The following is a 14,192-nucleotide window of genomic DNA, read 5'->3' as shown; positions in this document are numbered from 1 at the left end:
GATATATATATATATATCCATATATATATATGGATATATATTTATGGAGTGATTGTGTGGTAAGTAGCTTGCTTATCAATCACATGGTTCTAGGTTCAGTACCATTGCATGGTACCTTAGGCAAGTGTCTTCTACTATAGCCTCGGGCCAACCAAAGCCCTGTGAGTGGATTTGGTAGACGGAAACTGAAAGAAGCCTATCATATATATATATATATATATGTATATGTGTCTTTGTTTGACCCCCGCCATTACTTGACAACCGATGTTGGTGTGTTTACTTGCCCCATAATTTAGCAGTTCAGCAGAAGAGACCAATAGAATAAGTACTAGGCTTACAAAGAATAAGTCCTGGGGTCGATTTGTTTGACTTAAGGCAGTGCTCCAGCCTCATGGCAGCAGTCAAATGACTGAAACAAATGAAAGAATAAAAGAATATATAATAATAATAATGATGATAATAATTTCTTAAGTAACCGGAAGATGGATTTGGTATTAATCTTTATTTTGTACAACGGTCATTTTGACCCATCTTGCTACTGACCCTTATGGGTCTCATCAGGTACATCCATAGCATGATACAACTTTATGTATGGCTGTACCCAATGAGATCCAGACTGCAGAATGGATATAACACAACATGTTGAACGGCGTCCCACTCATAAGGGATATTGGCAAGATGGGTCAAAATGACCATTGTTCAAGATAAAGCTTGATACTAAATCCATGTTCTGGTTACTTCAGAAATTATTATTATTATCTTGACTAACATTGTGTAGTTCCTGAAGTAGACCTGACGGTAATGTACTCCGACTGCAGTAGACACCAGGTAGCCCAAACTGTGCCAGTACTCTACTAAACACTCTAACACACTAATCAACACATACGTAGGGAGATATATATATATATATATATACATATGGATATATATATATGCATATATGGGTACAGGACGTCACCAACGATGCAAATAACATGAAATATGTAAACAACAAGAAAGAAAAGGAGAACAGGAAAGTAAACACAGAGAAAGAACCCTTCATCAGTTGTCGGTTGTCTATCTACTCCTCATTTCGTGAATACAATGCATCCATTTCCAAGTGAGTTTATATATATATATATATAAAACTACACATGGATTGTTGGTGACTTTCCCTCCTTCTTCCTTTTCTTCTGGACTTTCATACATCTCCTGTTTCCAAAGAAGAGCTTTGCTTGAAACGTAAAACAACCACTCTTTCTTTCATTCTTTGAGTGTCTTATTAATACTTTGCATGTACCACATCCTCACATTGTTGTTTTTTATTATCTTTTTGTCTCCATTTTTATATTATATATATATATATGTGTGTATGTGTGTGTGTATGTGTGTGTGTGTGTGGTGTGTGTATGTGTGTGTGTGTGTGTGTGCATGTGTGTGTTGTATTTCTGGATGATCATTTTTTTTTTGCAAAATATACACACACACTATATATTTTTTCATCACTCATTTATTATTGTTCTTATTTTATTATTCTATTATTTTAACTCATGTCCATTGTCCAGAAAACTTTCATCACACATCTGTGACCTCTTTAGTGACACTTTTCATTTCTGTGTGTGTTCTTGCTCCACTTACTCTATTCTGTTCTTCCAAGATGTGTATTCTTTTATATATATGTGTGTGTGCATATGTATAGATATGTTTAAGGTGTGTGAATAAATTGATTTATCTCTATATACATACATACATGTATCTGTGTGTATGTTTATGGTGTGTAAATAAATCTATACATATATATATGTATGTATAGATATTTCACTGATGTTTTTTCCTATCATGTCTGTAATGGATTTGTGACTATTTGGTGGTATAGAAGTATTTTTTGACTTCTATCTTTAGCGATATAGGTACTCATGTAATACCCTTGTGTATATATGTACATATCTAATATTGTATATATATATTTTATTAATTTGCCTGTATGGCTGATAATTCGCTTACCAGTCGTGATGGTATTTTAATAATACCATCCCTATATTTATTTATATATATATATATGACCATTACTGTTATTTTATATATGTATATTACTTAACACTTTATGTGATGTGTCTCGAGATCCACTCTTTCCTGCCAAAATTCTTTCAGATTCTCTCAAATATTCATGAAATCCTTATTAATGTATACAGCATACAATTCTCAATGGTAAGAATGATATTTATAAAATGAATAGAGAACTTTGAGGTATTGCTTTGATCTAATGTTGTGTCTGCAGGAGATGTGGATTCATGTCCCACAGACAACCTTTGACTTTTTCTATCCAAAAGAAATTTTACAACCCAGTATTTATATGCTATTATTTATGGCTTTATCTGATGTACCTCAATATTCATTATTCAGAAAAACAAAAAAATATTATTTCACGTTCTCTTGAAGGTTTATAAAATCCTTATGACATCAACTGGATATATATAATATATATATATATACCATGAAGCAGGGTTACTTTGAATAGTTTTAGACTTCTTATTACAATAATTTCATAACCTTTTCTTCAATCTTAACTAAATTTGACTATGTTAGGGGACTAAATAGGTAAACTGATATATGAAATAAAAATATGTTGCAGTCAATATTTGATTACTTTTTCCATATAATTGTCACTGTTCAAAGTAACCCCTGATTTTTTCACTTATGTTCAAAATTACTCTTGTTACATGATCCAAACTACAAGTTGATCCTAAAAAAAAACCAAAAAAAAAAAAACCAGAATATGGTTTAAAGAATTAGACTTTGCAACAGAAAGAAAAACTGATTCTTGTTATCAAGCCATAATAAAAAAAAAATGATAAATTTGTGGTTACACCTCATTAATTCTAAGGGTGAAATATTGTCCATAAATAGGAAAAACATTTAAAAATCTTAAGTACCTAACTTCTATTGAGCACTATTAGTTTGAACTGTAGTAGCAGCTTGCTTACTACTGGAAACAGTGTCGGGGCTACTTTGAACAGAATTCAAAGTAACTCAGCTGGATAATGAATGTGGGTTGTTATACAAGTTTTTACAAAGATACCAAATTTAGAAAAACACTTCAATAGAAAATTATTAACAAGTTATATTAACATCATATTTTAACAAAACTTTGTATTTTTTATGCAAGATGTGCTTTAGCTACTTACAAAAGTATTCATATCTTGCAAAAATGTTTATTTTGCTGAAATTTGAAGAAGTTGACAAATTCTTTCTTTGAGTGGATTATCAAAGTTATATTTACAAATTTTACTTTATGTATTGAAATTATACTATTATAGAAATATTATCCTAAAGTTTAACAACACATTTAAACAATTCTGTAAGAAATTTTAGCAATAAGCAATAAGAGGAAACAAAATATTATATTTTGTTCAAACTTACCCTGGTTTTCAAAGTAACCTCATTTCATGGTATATGTATGATTTGTATAAACTTTTCTAGCAGTCGTCACTTAATGTTATATTGTGCAGTGTTTTCTTGAGCACATAGGCACATATATATATATATATATATATATATATATATATATATATAAAACTGTAGTTGTGTGAGTGTCTGTCTCCTACGATTTAGATTCCTAACTCCTCCCACATTTTGCGGTGCAGTTTAACCAAATTCGGGTATCTTATAGTCGTGATTAATATCGAGCCCGTCTGGCTATTAGCGCGTGTCTACGATGAATCTATGATTTAAAAAATAATTTAACATCATTTTTTATTCCATTTTAATGCATAATTTTTCGTGTGTCGATGGCGGCGGAGTTGGCGTCCATGCTCAAACACCTGCACCTGTGTTTGCTTCTCCCCCATCTTCCCTCCCTCGTGAAGCTGTGGGGAAGGGAGTTTAAGGAAATCAATGTCGTAATGCGTTGTCAAGGAGACCAGCGTTCTTTTAGAACAACGACTTCATGGCTTGAAGACACCAAAACAGAAATGGCTAAGAAAGCCCGAATTGGCATCTATAAGGGAAGTAACTCTCTAAAAATGTTTATATAGTTATTTCCCTTACAAACCCGAGCAACGCCGGGCAATACTGCTAGTATATATATATATATATATTTCAGGTCATTAAAAACGAAATGTCCAATTTTCTTATGCACCAAGTTTGACAATTGTTAACTTTAATGGTTTATCCTGAAAATTCTTTGTTTTACAACATTGAAGAGTTACATCATCACTTCTTGAAATGCAATTAATGGTGCTTGATTATATTGTGAGTTTTCTCTTGGAAATCAATTTTTGTGAACCCATGAATAGATAAAAAATTTGTGTTGTTTAGGAATATGAATTCTATCATGGAACTAATGCATCTCAGACAGTTAAAAAATTGGGGCAGTGGAGATGACTCTATCGCTGTGTCAAATTGCAGCCTACTGGTGAACAAGCTAAGCAAAAATAAATTGAGCCTGTCTGTTTGATTTGGTTAAAAAGAGACGATGAGCAATGGCTAGAAGTTGATCTAGCAAACGGGGCCTCATTTTAGTAAGGGGGTTATTGATGCCTTTGAGAGGTAGGCCCCGAAATGCCACAAATTCTCTCCTGGTGGCCCCATAAACTTGGAGCTTTCAACTGGTAGCACTTGCATCTGCAAGTTGTTTGCAAAATAAACATATATACATGTGTGTATCTATCTGTCCATCTATACACACACACACACACACATATATATATTTGTTGAATGCAAGCAAGCTGAACCTTCAAAGTCACTATATCAACCTTTTCCTTGTAAAATTTAAATAAGCATATTTTCTACTAAAACGTATTGAGTTGTCCTTTGATTTAATGTTAAATAGTTCATATATACATCTCGGCATAAAAACAAGTATTAATATATAGATATAAGAATAAATATAAATATGCTGTGGCTTTGTGGTAAGAAGTTTGCTTCCTAGCCACATGGTTCCAGGTTCAGTACCACTGCATGGCAACTTGGGCATGTGTCTTCTACTATAGCTTTATGAGTAGACTTGGTTGATGGGAACTGAAAAAATTCCATCATGCATATATATGTCTATGTCTATGTTTGTGTGTCTTTCAATTTGTGTTTATTCTCCACCACTACTTGATGACTAATGTTGGTTTGTTTACATTCCTGTAACTTAGCTGTTTGGCAAAAGTGACTGATAGAATAAGTGTCAGGCTTAAGAAATAAGCACTAGGGTTGATTTGTTTGGCTAAAGCCATTCAAGGCAGTGGTCTAGTATGTTTGCAGTCCAATTATTGAAACAAGTAAATGATAAAGATATATCTATCTGTCTGTCTGTATATATATATACATATATATATATATATGTGGAGGCACGTGGCTTAGTGGTTAGGGTGTCAGCACCATGATCATAAGATTGTGGTTTTGATTCTTGGACCAGGCGATTCATTGTGTTCTTGAGCAAAACACTTCATTTCACGTTACTCCAGTTCATTCAGTTGGCGAAAACGAGTAATGCTGCGATGGACTAGCGTCCTGTCCAGCTGGGGAACACATACGCCATAGAAACCGGGAAACTGGGTCCATGAGCTTGGCTAGACTTTAAAAGGGTGCATTTATTATTTATATATATGTGTGTGTGCGTGAATTCTTAGTTGTTTTTGTTTTTGTTTTACTGATCACTAAATGATAAATATGATGAGCTGATCATTGCCAGGTTTTGAACAATCTCAAAACCTAGACAGTCAAGACCTAACACTGTAAAATCGGTCAGTCTGCTATTTCCATACCATGCTTCCACTCAAAGAATGCCTTGGTTATCAAAGAGGTCTGTTATCAAAACGAGGAATCAAAGACTCTGTTATTAAAGTCAATCATTATCAAAGACAAAATTATGTGAAGAAATAATTGCTAAAATGACAAGGTTACATACCAATTCTGATAGCCGCTATTACCAAGAACAACCGAAAGGAACAAAGCAAGTGCTAATTATGTTTCGATTTCTTCCTTTAAGGAGAATTGAAATTGTCCAGATGGTCCAATAAGCTTCCAGTTACTTCCCATGACCAGTATTATTTATTCTTTACATGTATTCTTTACTCTTTGCTGGTTGGTCATCACAAGAGACACACTTCTGATAACTATAATTTGAAATTTGTTCTCTGCCTTATAATTTCAAGCTATTACTGCTGCTCATAGTGATGATGATGATGATAATTTGTAACCTAGAATCAAAGCTACAAATTTTCGAGAGGTGATGAACAGTCTATTAGACTGATCCCCTCATTATATGACTGGTACCTTATTTTGTCAGCCTTGGAAGGCTAAAAGTCTGAGTTAACTCTGACAGGGTTTGATCAATAATGATAATGATGATGATAATGACAATGTTCTGGAGTTGGGCACAAGGTCAGAAATTCTAAGAGGTGGGGTTTAGTTGATATCATTGACCCCAGTGTTTGACTGGTATTTTATTTTATGAACCCTGAGAGGATGTAAGGCAAAGTCAACATGATGAGGATTATGATGATGATGATCATCATCATCATTTCAAATTTACAAACAAAATCAGCAATTTTAAGGAGAGGACTTAATCAATTAAATTGACCTCGCTACTTGACTGGTAATTTATTTTATTGACCCTGAGTGGATGAAAAGGCAGAGTTGGCCTTGGAAGGATTTGAACTCAGAATATAAAGAGTTGGAAGAAAATATTTTGAAACTATTTTTTCCAATGTTTTGATGGTTTAAATAATAATAGTGATTTCTTAATTTGTCATGAGGACCAAGGATGGGATGTCACTAACATAATTTACAAAATACTGAGATCTTATAAAGTATTGAATGTGAGAAAGCAGACATAGAAAGTAACCTTATGGAAGAAAAAGAAAGGAAATGTCTCTCAAGATCTATCTGGGATGAAACAGGTTGTACTATAGATTCAGGATTGCATTTACTGCCAAGAGCAAGTGTCATCTCCCAGCTCTGTTCTTCATTGTAATGGAGCATACTGAGACAATACCTGGTCATTCATGTTATGCTCAGCACTCTCAGATTTCAGCAAATTTACTTTAAAAAATGTATATTCGTTCTCTACCCTCACTTCCTTCTCCATGACTAACAGGAAAAAGTTGGTGAGGGCAAAGCTAGAAAGGCGAGCCGGCAGAAACGTTGGCACACCGGGCAAAATGCCTAGCGGTATTTCATCTGCCGTTACGTTCTGTGTTCAAATTCCACCGAGGTTGACTTTACCTTTCATCCTTTCAGGGTCAATAAATTAAGTACCAGTTATGCACTGGAGTCGACTTAATCCCTTTGTCTGTCATTGTTTGTCCCTTCTATGTTTAGCCTCTTGTGGGCAATAAAGAAATAAGAAAGGGAAGTGTTTGCTTTCAGTGCTTTTAGTTTTGTTTATCATTCAATTTCTTTCAATATGGCCACTGGAAATTGACTCACCTTCTCAATCAAAGAAAGATGGAACAGTGATCGCTCTGTGCACATCATAGATAAGCCTGGCTGAGAATACTTCCCTGTTTGTAGAGTTTTACCCAAAACTGGCAATACCATGTTTAGGACTTCTTGAAACTGGATTTTTAGAATTGTTCATAATCCTTGGCTTAAAAGTGCTTTCAGAAAGCCTTTTCAATTGATCTTTGCCAATGCCATAAGTCAAGTGGAGACACTTGGCTTAGTGGTTAGGGTGTTAGACTCATGATCATAAGATTGTGGTTTCGATTCCTGGACCAGGCAATGCATTGTGTTTTGAGCAAAACACTTCAATCCACTCAGCTGGTAAAAATGAGTAATCCTGTGACAGACGGGTGTCCCATCCAGGGAGGAACATACACACCAGAGAAATCAGGAAAGTGGTTCTATGCTCCTCATGAAGTAATGTCAACCAACCAACACCTTAAGTCTCCCTCAGAACCTTGCTGTGCTTGCCTACCATTAATTGTCTTTATAAAGTAATGTCTAGAATTGTTCTACCAACATCTCACCAAATACATTTTCTAACTAGTAGAGAACTAAGAGTGTCTGGTAATGTTCTAGATGCCAGTCACTCAATCTTGGTTTTCTCTTCATCCAAGATCGCAGCTTCCTTAATGAGACAATCTATGTAAAGATATACAGGTCAAGTAACAACATATTCTCATGTACAGAAAATCTCGAGAGATGTTGTTGATTGGCTTCTTGCTGAAACATCTTCAACTACAATGTACATTCCAACCCATCTACCAATCCTTCTACAAGAGTGTATTGGTAGCAGATGACCTTCTGACCGGTGGAACATGCTTCCACAAGAAGTAAAAGCAAAGATGCACCAATTTGATCAGATGGTAACGTGTATACAACATGAATGATAGTGGGTAATGAATACCAGAATCGATGTATGTGTTTGCCACCTCAGCTTGACTTTCCAGGGAAAGCTTTCTGGCTGATCACTTCATGGTGAGAGCAGTCACCCTCATTGTAGTCTAGTCCCACTTCCTTTTCATTTTGAGAGCTAGCCCTGTCCTGATCCCAAGCATTTTAACAGCCCCGTTGATATACGAACCCATGACACTGGCTGGTGGAGTCTTGGCTGGGGTAATGTGTGCATCTACTACCCTTTCACATTCTTTCAGTGTGGTGCCAACCACTTGAATTTCGGTGGTGTTTGACATCAGGGTGGCCTTGTACACATAGGAAAACCCTATATAGCTACACTTATCTTTTCCAGTATACTAATTAGTGTATTGGAGGCACATGGCTTAGTGGTTAGAGCAGCGGATTCACGTCGAGGGCTCGTGGGTTCGAATCTCAGACCAGGCGATGTGTGTTTATGAGCAAAACTCCTAAGCTCCATGTGGCTCCAGCAGAAGGTAATGGCAAACTTCTGCTGACACTTTCGCCACAACTTTCTCTCACTCTTTTCTCCTGCATCTTGCAGCTCACCTATGACAGACCAGCGTCCCATCCAGGTGGGGAACCTATACGCCAAAGAAACCGGCCCTATGAGCCAGGCGTGGCTTGAGAAGGAACAAGCAACAATTAGTGTACTAACTTATTATATATGAGTGGCTGAAGGGTACTCCTTACATCCTACATTCTACTCCATACTTCCCATCTCCTGTAGGCTACTCCTTACTCCTTTTAACAAAACACTTCATTTAGAGTTCTTGTGAATTTCAAGATAATTTCTTAAAATAGTTATTAGTTTTCTTTGTTACATATAGTGTGTATGTATGTATACATGTATGCATCTCTGTATATGTATGTATATGAATATATGTGTATGTGTGTGTGTATGTATATATGTATATATATATATATATATATATATATACACATATACACACACACACACATACGTGTGCATGCTTTATGTGAATATATTTAGTGTTGAAATAGGAGAAGAGACAATACAATATTTCTTTAATTACATCTGATCTATAATTAGTCAGCAAAAACATAATTATGAAAAAAAATCTCACAAAGACTGACTATCTAGCTGTTTTTAATTGTTTTTATTGATTTTCTTGGTGATAATTTCATATAAAACTGAAATTCTATATGCACACTTTCACAAATACATACATACACATACACATGCACACACATGCATACACACATATATCCTACACATACACATCATACATACATATATGACATACAAAAGCACTTGCACAAACACACACATGTGATGAAGTAGTTGGTGATACTCAGATTTTCTCATCACGTGCATTCAACCTCGATGCTGTCTGATTGAATGCACATGACATGAATCTCTTGAGGAGCAATATAATTGAACAGCAATTTCCTCCTTAATTACGATAAACTCTACAGCCGTTGTTGAGCATTACCACATTCATTTGTAAACAAAAACATATATAAATACACACCAGTACACCTATTTGTCTCGCCATCCTTCCATCCATTCATCTATCTACCCATCTAATCATCTGTCTGTCAGTCTATCTTTCTCTCTCTCTGGTCATCTCTCTATGTTCCTATCTAGCCATCCATTCATCATCCATCCGCTGTCTATCTATTTGTCTATCCATCCATCCATCTGTCTGTCCATCTCTATAGGTATCTGTCTATATACATATATATGTATGCATGTGTTTGTATGTGTGTATATGTGTGTGTGTCTGTGTGTGAGTGTGAGTGTGTGTGTTTATATATATTATATACACACACACACACATTCATATATGTAAGTTTGTATACCTATATATATATATATATATATATATATATACAAACTTACATATATGAATGTGTGTGTGTGTATATATATGTATAATATATCTATCTATCTATCTATCTGTCTATCTATATATATATATATATATATATATATATATATATATATATATATATATATATGTATATATATATATATATATATATATATGTATATATATATATATATATATATGTATATATAGATATATATATATATATCTATATATATAAATTCGATGACTTCCATCCCTGTTAGTGGAGTGCTAAGAACACCATCCAAGCGTGGTCGTTACCAACATCACCTTACTGGCACGTGAAAAAACATTTGAGCGAGGTTGTTGCCGGTGCCACTTGACTGGCTCCTGTGCAGGTGGCATGTAAAATCCACCATCTGAGCATGACCATTGCCAGTACCACCTGACTGGCCCATGTGCCGGTGGCATGTAAAAGCAACCACTACACTCTCAGGGTGGTTGGCATTAGGAAGGGCATCCAGCTGTAGAAACTATGCCAAATCAGATTAGACCCTGGTGCAGCCATCTGGTTCGCCAATTCTCAGTCAAATTGTCCAACCCATGCTAGCATGGAAAGCAGACATTAAAGGATGATGATGATATATATACATATACATACATACACATATATGAATGCATGTGTGTGTGTGCACAATGTACTGTCTTGTTCTTGGTGGGAATCAACAAATAAAAACAATAAAAAGAGTATTCCATCCAGTGAGAGATAAATATCATTTAACATACATGTTTGTTTAAACTCCATCCACTTTTTGTTTTGGTTATCGCTTTTATAAAAACAACAACAACAACAAAAAACAATAAAGCTTAGTAGTTCTAACTGTTTTATTTGACATAACTGTGAAGAAATCAGTCTATAACAGAATGAAGTGGTAATTGCAGAATTGCCCTGGAAAGAAAGGAAAATATAATCTTATTAATATTATTATCTGAGTGGAACTAAATAGGAAGTCTGTTCTACCAAGTTACTAATTGCTTAAATAAGCAAATTTTGTTCTATCTACTCTGATATGATCAACATTTTCTATCATCAAATTTCATATTGGTGGTTGTGTAAGTGCTGGCGCCTTCTTAATTGATCAAATTCTTCCAGTTCTTCAGCAGCTCATTAGAATTTGTTGCCATTTTCAATGATATGGAATGATGATAATATTGATTAATTTCTTCTTATGCTGTGTTAGAAAGGCTCACATTTTCCAGATGAACTGTATATATTTGTGTGAGTGTGTGTGTGCATGTGTGTGTGTGCGTGCGTGTGTGTGTGTGCGTGCGTGCGTGTGTGTGTGTATGCGTGCATGTGTGTGCGCACATGTGTGTGTACAGGGTGCAATGGGTAAATTATCACCATTTTATATTTTTCATTTTGTGCATGCACATTGTTTTTGATTTTGTCAACTACACAATATAGTAGGGTCAGTTGGGTACCATCTGTGAGAAAAACAGCACAATGATGCAATTCACTCTGCCAGTAATTTAGAAAAAACATGCTGTACTGCTTAGTATTCATGCTGGAAGCTCCAATACAAACTTTCCGGAATGTTTGGATGTCAATCTGAAGACAGTGCATGTACCAAGAGGGATAAAAATCAAACATCCAATCAACATCATGGTCTTTGGAGTGATCACTATTGATGGCAATGTTATGCCTATGTTCATCTTGCCACACGGCCTCAGACTCAACACAGAGGCCTACATCAAGTGCCTGGAGGTGGTAGTGCTGCCCTGGGTCAAAAGGGATGGCTGCTGGAAGACCCTATGTCTAGCAACAGGACTCTGCAGCATACCATATAAACAGGAGAACCCAAACATGGCTGTCAGACAATTTCTACAACCACATCACCCCTACAATCTGGCCACCTAACTCCCCAAACTGCTATCCCCTTGATTATTATGTGCGGTGTGCAGTTGTGTGACAGACCAACAAAACTCCTTGTAACACCCAAAAATGAACTGAAGGCAAGGATTATGGCAGCATTCACAAACTCAAACAAGGAGACTATCCAGAAGAGTTGCAAAAGAGATTCCAAAGTCATCTGGAAGCTGTGGTTGAAGCCAATGGCAATGTTATTGAATAAATTTACTCTTTCGTATTTCAAGAATTTTTTATGTAATTTTAGTAAATATATGTCTTAAAATGAGATATCAGTGTTATTTTCATTTTTGTGTAATCACCACACCCTGTATAAAGTCGTTTAAATCATCGCTCATGTCTATATGAGTTTTCATTGAACTTGAAAAAGAGATGAATGGTTAAATCTTATACCATGTTTGATGGTGTTCAGGAAGGATTCCTTCATTGTTTTATTCTTTTACTTGTTTCAGTCATTTGACTGTGGCCATGCTGGAGCACCACCTTGAAGGGTTTTAGTTGAACAACTCAACCCCAGGAATTATTGGTCTTATTTGCTGAACCGTTAATTTACGGCGATGTAAACACACTAACACTGACTGTCAAGTGGTGAGGCGGGGACAAACACAGACACAAAGACTAACACATACACACACACATATATATATATGTGATAAAACAAATGGTTTACACCTGGTAGCTTTACTGGTAGAACACAGTCACTTTCACAGTGTTCATTATGTATATGGTAAATGAAAGATGGAAGATGAAATATATGAGAATTTTAATTATTAATCACAACAATTGTTTTGACACATCTAGCATCAATCCCTCAAGGGTGGGACATTTAACAACTGGTTCAGGAACATCCAACGGTGCAGATGTGTCTCGTCAGGTGAAAAATAGAGGCAACTCGTTAAAATAACAGTTCCGCAATGTATCTTCTCATTTTGTAAAAAGAAAAGCAGCAAAATGAGGGAAATATATTCATTTATATAGAAGAGCAAAAATAAAATCATTGATGCAAAAAAGAAACAAACATGCAATACAGCAAGAAAAGTATTAAAAACAACTGTTAACAGACACTCCTGTGTCCCTGGCAATGGGCTTGATTCACTTGGTGGCTTGGGATAAAAATTGGCCCTTTCTCATCTTGTATGAGGAAGACCAAATGTATTTGTGCACTACCTGCCTGAGAAGAAATTCAGACACTCCTGTGTCCCTGGCGATGGGCTTGATTCACTTGGAGGGATCGTTGTCAATCATTGCCTGGATTGGAAGCAAAGGACACCATTTGCATGATGGTGGAATTCGTTTACAAGTATTATGTAAAATCAAGGCAAGGAGACTGTAATACACACATATACATACATATATGCATACACACACACACACACACACGTATACATACAGACACACATACATACATTCATTCATTCGTTGGACTAATTAGTGTGTTGAGTAAAGCACATTCAGAGTTTGTCATCCACAATTGGGATATAGTTTCTCTGGCTCTATGTCAGGAATTCTGAAGTGTTAGTTGAGATAATAATATGTATGTGTGTGTGTATGATTTCTTTCAGTTTCCATTTACCAGATCCACTCACATGGCTTTGATTGGCCTGGAGCTTAATTAGAAGATACACTTGCCCAATGTGGGACTGAATCCAAGACAAAGTGGTCGGGAAGTAAACTTATATTACCACAGAGCCACACCTGTACCTGACAAATATTTATGGAGAAACTGTAGAATATCTTATCAACAAAATGGAAGCGGATGAAATAAATTTACAAGTCACTATAATAGAATATTTGATTCATAAGGTTGGCTTACCAAATAACTGGAAATTCACGATTTTGTCAATGTATTGCAGGGAATTTCTTTATAACAATGAAGAACTGGCTGACAATTTGTTTCAGTATCTTCATGGTTGTGAATTCCAGGATTGGGAGAAAATATCTAATATGGGTATTTGGCGATGATAATGCATCTAGTTTTTGAGGGTTTTTTTTTTTACTATGGTGTTTTATGTTTAAGTTGGCTGCCAAAAATGCCATCTTAGATGTGCTTACATTGGCATCAATAGGAATTATATTCTCATCTGTCTTAATTTTCCCAAGAATAATCTGGAAATCTA

At 35.4% G+C, this 14,192-nt stretch overlaps 1 protein-coding gene across 2 annotated transcripts in view; it reads left to right on the top strand.

Moving 5' to 3' along the window:
• LOC115217991 (neuronal acetylcholine receptor subunit alpha-10-like) overlaps positions 1 to 14,192 on the top strand; it is a 274,574-nt gene that overhangs the window by 167,586 nt on the left and 92,796 nt on the right. The window lies entirely within an intron of this gene.

This window comes from Octopus sinensis, linkage group LG12 (genome assembly GCF_006345805.1).
Source record: "Octopus sinensis linkage group LG12, ASM634580v1, whole genome shotgun sequence".
NCBI classification, from domain to species: domain Eukaryota; kingdom Metazoa; phylum Mollusca; class Cephalopoda; order Octopoda; family Octopodidae; genus Octopus; species Octopus sinensis.
The sequence above is the reverse complement of the archived record's forward strand: the minus strand, read 5'-3'. Positions and strand labels throughout refer to the sequence as shown.